The 6,608-nt window shown below is 46.5% G+C and overlaps 1 long non-coding RNA gene across 1 annotated transcript; it reads left to right on the plus strand.

The window, feature by feature from the left end:
- The first annotated feature begins 1,371 nt into the window (after positions 1-1,371).
- LOC119281285 lies at positions 1,372-2,887 on the plus strand. The gene is made up of 2 exons (XR_005138355.1): positions 1,372-2,459; positions 2,552-2,887. It is a non-coding gene; the product is annotated as an uncharacterized LOC119281285 (long non-coding RNA).
- The last annotated feature ends 3,721 nt before the right edge of the window (positions 2,888-6,608 follow it).

A 6,608-nucleotide genomic window follows, 5' to 3' on the forward strand; every position in this document is an offset into this window, starting at 1 on the left:
GACGACGGGCGAGATACGTAGCCGGCAACGGAGACAATGGAATACCTTATTCATCTCATTATCCCAAACCAGGTATGGATCATCATTCAATACTTCCATTGAATTTCATGTGTTTCTGTGCGCTTGTTTTGATCGGATCTAACAGAGTAATGTTCTGCGGCCTTACAATTTGTCCTTGCAATGGCGATGAAGATGGAAAAAGGCTTCATGCGGCACATGACCGGCGGCGGAATGACGACGAAAATGAGATTTGACGGCAGCCGGCGGACTGACATCCTAACTCAACGTGTGCTGATGCGTGCATGCAGTTTTTTCCAGTGTATTTTTCAAGAAATCTGAACGCACAACAAGTTGATGCTTCAGTGAATTAGCTATTTTGATGACAAGGTGCATCCCGTGATTGGTGTTCCATTTTCTAATGGTCATGTACACATTATGGAGACGTAGAAGCAAACTGCATAGGCCTGCTCCATCCATTTTCTTTGCAAATGTATTCATGTGTACTAATTAAGATGAAACTTTATCTAGGAAGTATATATTTGATTTTTTATTGCAGTGATATGTAATACTCTATTTGCATGATAGTGTATATACCTCCTTCATAGAGTACATACCACTCACAAGAAAAATAGTATGCATCCTCTCTGCAAAATGGAGTATATATGTACTTTTTTTGGGTATATGCTCACTCATGGAAAAGTAGCATATACCCTCTCCGCAAATTAAATGTGGTATATACTCACTCACAGACAAGTAGCATAGACTATCGAGCAAATTATATTATATATTATACCCAAAAAAGCAGCATATAGCCACTTGCTCATGAAAAGGTTACATACCCTTTTTTTAGAATATATGTACTCGTTCAAGAAAAAGTAGCATATACCCTTTGCATCTTAAATGTGGTATATGCTCCCTCACAAACAAATAGCATATAGAATATTGAGCAAAATAGCAAAAAAAACATTATACCAAAAAAAACCTTCTCAGCAAAATGTGGTATATACTTGTTCAAACAATTTAAGAAGTATATACTCACAAGAACAGTGAGAAAATATAGTATATACTATGAGTACATGCATGCGTAAAGAAGTAAAATATGAGTATGAGTCGCAAGATCAAAAAAGTAGGCGGCCAAGTAAAAAAACAAGCATGCACCGGATTCCTTAATTCTTGGAGGTTGTTTACATCCCAACAAAAAAGTTGTTGTTTCTCTACTAGGCGTGGGTGATAAACGTGGCAATCCAACAACCAATCACCCGGATGGGAGTACATACCCCCGAAAGTATAAAAAAGGAGTCCTATATATATAACACCCTTTAAGATCTTATTCTGCACATCCGAACCTTATTCTTATTCTGCTAATATCCACCCGAACATGAACCAGTATGCAAACGAACCGCACAGCAACCCAAAAAGAACAAAAATACCCCGTGAGGCTGTGACCCTCCCATAGTCCCATCCACCGTGCCATCTTCCCCCGCCCCATCCCTTCTTCCCCGCAGGCGCCATGGCCGCCCCTCCACCTGCCTCCAATCCTCCGACCACCTTCTTCCATGCCCCTCCCCTCCCCCTACCACCTTCTTCTGTGGCGGTGGCCCAACGGGTTTGACCTTCCCCGGCCATGGAACCACCTCTCACCGTTGCGCCACCGCCCCACTCTGCCGCCTGAGTGCCTCCAGGAACCCCTACTGCCGCCTTCCCCTGCGAGACCGCTGCACCCTCGAGCTCCAGCCGATCCAGAGAACTGCGCCGTCGGCTACCACTGACTCCTACTCCGGCGACCCTGACGGAGATGTCCTCAGCCCGCTACTTCCTAGAGCACCGACGCGCCCACCATCTGCGTCTCCATGGATCCAGCGGAATCTGGGCCACTTGATCTGGGCTCCCTTGCCGGCGAGCCCCGACAAGCTACATCCCCGACCCCGACCCAGGTCAGGAGCAAAGGGGTTCCCTCTCCTCGCCCCTAGGCTCCTCTGAGCGGCGATTGGATCCACTGCCTCCCCTAGCGCACACACTTCCTACCTCGGGGGTGGATCCTGACGGGATCCAGGCCGGTGCCACATCCCCCCACCGGTGAGCCGGCCCTCTGCCCACCTGAAATTCCAGATCGGGCCTCCCCCAAGGAGTTGCTGCGGGATCCACACCGGTGCCACATCCCCCCGCCGGTGAGCCGACCCTCTGCCCACCTCCGCCGCTAGAGCAGCACGACCGTGCTCGTGCAGTGCATCGTGACTTCGCGTGCAGTACAGTGGGTGTGTGCCCCCTCGATTTCTCCTCCTCGACTCCACTCCACCATGCAATTCGGCGGGGTACACCATGCAGCTCGGGCAACACGCGCATGCGGTTCGGTTGTGCATGGGAATGCAGCACATCGCATAGGTGGTCAGAGGGGAGGATGGTTTTGCGTTCATTTTTTGTTTCTGCGATTGAGATCTTCAGTGCACGACAAGCGACAGGTCCGGGGCCTCCTCCGACATGCTCTGGTGTTGAAGACCTTTCTCTCTCTACTGCTTGTTGCCTGATTCCCTCCGCTTTCTCTATTTTGCAGGTCCGGCAGCACTCTCGTCCTGCGATGCCGGGGTGCAGTATGCCTGTGTCCCTCATGTGGTGCGGTGCATCGCCAACGTGCAGTTCGCCTTGGTCCTTCGAGGTGGTGCCATCGCCGGCGTTCAGTTTGGGACTTTTTTTCTTCAGATTTTGCTTGTGTACAACACTGCAGTACACGTGAGTCATCGGTGCGGTGCAGGCGTGCGGCTAGGCGTTCTGTTGCAGTTCTTTATAGTTGATTTTCCAGAGTTACAAAGACTTTTTGAGAAAAAAAATGAAAATCTGTGGACGCTACAGTTCAATCCGTCTCTATATTATCGAGAGGTTTTAGCGCATTTGTTTCATGTGTTTCAAAATTCAATTGACTATATCAACGCTTGCAGTGCATTTGGTCCTCGAATGTGGTTAACTTTTGAGAGTAATGCTGTTCACTTGTGCCTAACGTAAAAGTGCGAAAAATTAGCGAAACTACAAGATAGTAATGCGGTTCACTTCGATATATGTCGCGGTTCATTTGCCCTCGTCTCTTCGGTCCACATTCGTTTGTAAAAAATGTTAAAAGAAAAGACAACAAAAACTTGTGTGAGAAAGTTTACGCCCGACAAAAGAAATTATGCAGCTCGCTTGCCTGTCCGATGCAATGCGGTTTTCATTCTGAAGCAGTGCGGTCGGCCGTATGAACAACGATGTTGTTCATCCTGTAAGTGCAAAATAATTGTTATGGAAGCGGAAAAAGTAATGCGGTTCACTTTTTGATAGTGTTGTGGTTTATTTACACCCCATGTGAAGTGCACTCTACTTTCTCGTCCTTGAAAAAATTACATTTGAATAAAATAAACCATGCAGTTCTCTAACACGTCTGATGCAGTGCGGTTTTTCGTCTGATGCAGTGCGGTTTTCAGTCCGATGAAGTACCCACGTCGATTTGGGTGTCGCGAAAAACAGAGTGTCCGCATTTTGATAAATCTAAAACTGCTCTTAAACCGTAATGAATTAGAGAGGGTGTTCTACATGAAAAAGTTGCGTCTCGTTGATCTCTTTCCAAGGGCATATCATTTGAATCATTTCAACAACCGGTTTGTAAGAATTTCGCAAAAAAACGGCCGCTGCCACTCATCGTCCGCCACACGATTTTCAAAATTAACTTAAAACTGTAAGGAATCTCAAAAACATTTCAACATATGAAAGTTGTGTCTCGTCCATAGCTTTTCAACGGTATATTACATGCCTCGTTTCAACAAATGGTTAAAAAACTGGAGCGAAAACAGTACCGAAAATTTGAATTAAAAAAAAAACAGAATTCCGCGATTCAGTAAATTTGAAACTGCTCTTAAACCGTAACGAATTAGAGAAAATTATAGATATGAAAAAGATGCGCCTCGACGATATCTTCTCAACGGTGTATCATTTGCTTCGCTCTGACAAGCGTTTTAGAAGAAATCACGAAAAAACGCTCGCTGCCACTCGTCATGGGCCGCACCATTTTCAAAACTGCTCTTAAACCGTGTGGAATCTTGAAAAGTGTTCAACATGTTGAAGTTGCGCCTAATCCATAGCTTGGTATATTACACGCCTCATTCCAATACACGGTTAAAAAAGTAGAGCGAAAACAGTACCAAAAAAATAACATGTGCAGTTTTTTCTGACGAGAAGTTCACTCGTGTGAGTACTGCAGCACACTTGGTTCAAAGAATGACGTGCATTTGCGTTAAGCGTGTAGTACGGAGGTGTTATCAGAATAGTTATTCTGCACACCACTTCCGCACTGCACGCTGAACGCAAGTGCACATCATTCTTTGAACCAAGTGTGCTGCAGTACTCACACGAGTGAACTTCTCGTCGAAAAAAACTGCACGCGTTATTTTTTTGGTACTTTTTTCGCTCTAATTTTTTAACCGTTTATCGGAATGAGTCGTGTAATATACCGTTGAAAAGCTATGGATTAGGCGCAACTTTTACATGTTGAACACTTTTCGAGATTCCACACGGTTTAAGAGAAGTTTTGAAATTGTCGCGTCCCATGACGAGTGGCAGCAAGCGTTTTTTAGCGATTTCTTCTAAACCGCTTGTCGGAACGAAGCATATGATACATCCTTGGATAGATATAGTCGGGGCGCATCTTTTTCATATATAAACTTTTCTCTAATTCGTTACGGTTTAAGAGCAGTTTCAAATTTACTAAATCGCGGAACTCTGTTTTTCAAATTTTTTGAAATTTTCGGTACTGTTTTTGCTTCAGTTTTCTAAGTGTTTATCGAAACGAGACGTATGATACGCCGTTGGAAAGCTACGGACAAGGCACAACTTTCATATGTTCAAATGGTTTTGAGATTCCTTACGGTTTTTAGTTAATTTTGAAAATCGTGCGGCTGACTTCGAGAGACAGCGGCTATTTTTTTGCGAAATTTTTACGAACGGCTGGTCAGAATAATTCAAATCATACGCTGTTGGAAAGATATCAACGGGATGCAACTTTTTCATGTAGAACACTCTCTCTAATTCCTTACGGTTTAAGAGCACTTTCGATTTTACCGAAAAGCGGACACTGTTCTTCGCGAGACCAAAATCGTCATATTTACTGCATCGGACAGAAGAACGCATTGCTTCAGACAAAATACCGCACTGCATCAGATGGGCAAGTGCACTGCATGGTTTCTTTTTTTTAGATGTATTTTTCTCGGACGAGGAAAGAAGAACGCACTGCTTCAGACGAAATACCGCACTTCATTAGATGGGCAAGTGCACTGCATGGTTTCTTTTTGTTTAGACGTATTTTTTCTCGGACAGAAAAGAAGAACGCACTGCTTTATCAGACGGGGAAAGAAGAACGCACTGCTTCAGACGAAATACCGCACTTCATTAGATGGGCAAGTGCACTGCATGGTTTTTTTTGTGGGACGTAAATTTTCCCAAACGAGGTGGAGTGCACTGCTTCAGACGAAAAACCACACTACATCGGACGAGCAAGCGCACTTCATGGTTTCTTTTGTCGGACGTAAAAAATTTCAAGAGTGTGCTACAAAGTCCTTCAGAGCGGACTTTTTTAAAGACCGGAGTGCACTGCATTTTTCTTTTTCTTTTTCTCTAACAGAGTTTCGATTTTCCTGTAGTGCACTGCATATATATTTTTGGTTTTAAAATGAAATATGCAATGAAATGGTTTTAAAATGAAATATACACAGGGCCAGTGTTGGGTTCTCCCCTCTCACTGTGGTGGACGACACCAGAGTGGCTGAATTGTTTTTACAAGTAGTATTGAACTGCAGTTAACTGTATTGTACTGCAAACTCAGTTTTCTTATCTACACTGTCAAACAACTTTTCTTCTCTACACAGCTAAATGAACTGCAGTTAAACATTTAGCGGTCGTCAGCTAGGCTGCGAGGTAGACTGCACGAGATATGGATGAATCTTTCCGTTGCTTTTTATCAAAATCCTATTATCTGCACAAGAGCAACAAAACCGGGTGTCTTCATCATCAGGAAAAAGGAAAATTGTAGCCTTGTATTGGTTTCAGCGATGGAGCGCCGCAGAGGTGGCTGTAGAACCGCGACGAGCGGGTCGGCAGCGACAGTGTGTGTGGATCCGACGGTTGCAACGCAGCAGGAGGTCGACGGGACGGCTGTGTGGATTCGGCCGTCGCGGGCACAGCACGAGGTCGCCGGGGTAGGGGAGGGTGGATTCGGCCATCGCGGACACAGCAGGAGGTTGCCAGGACGGGGGAGGGTGGATCCGGCCGTCGCGGCACAGAAGAAGGTCGCCGAGGGCGGGGAGAGGTAGCAGCAGGGGGGTGAACTGCACGCGCGGCCGAGCCGCACCGCCGGTGGAGCTGCCGGACTGGTGGCCGCACTGCCCACCCACGAGGACCGAACTGCAGGTCCACGACGTCGAGTGGTGCCAGATGCGAGCTCGGTGTGGAGCAGGCCGCCGGCGTGGTGGTCGACCCGGACTGCACCGGCTGGAGGTGGCAGCAGGTCGTCGCGGGAGGCCGCCGCCCCTGGCTCCGCCGGTGGGGAGTCTCGGGGGGCTGCCGCGGCCTGGATCCATTGCCGGGACTGG

This window comes from Triticum dicoccoides, chromosome 3B (assembly GCF_002162155.2).
Source record: "Triticum dicoccoides isolate Atlit2015 ecotype Zavitan chromosome 3B, WEW_v2.0, whole genome shotgun sequence".
NCBI classification, from domain to species: domain Eukaryota; kingdom Viridiplantae; phylum Streptophyta; class Magnoliopsida; order Poales; family Poaceae; genus Triticum; species Triticum dicoccoides.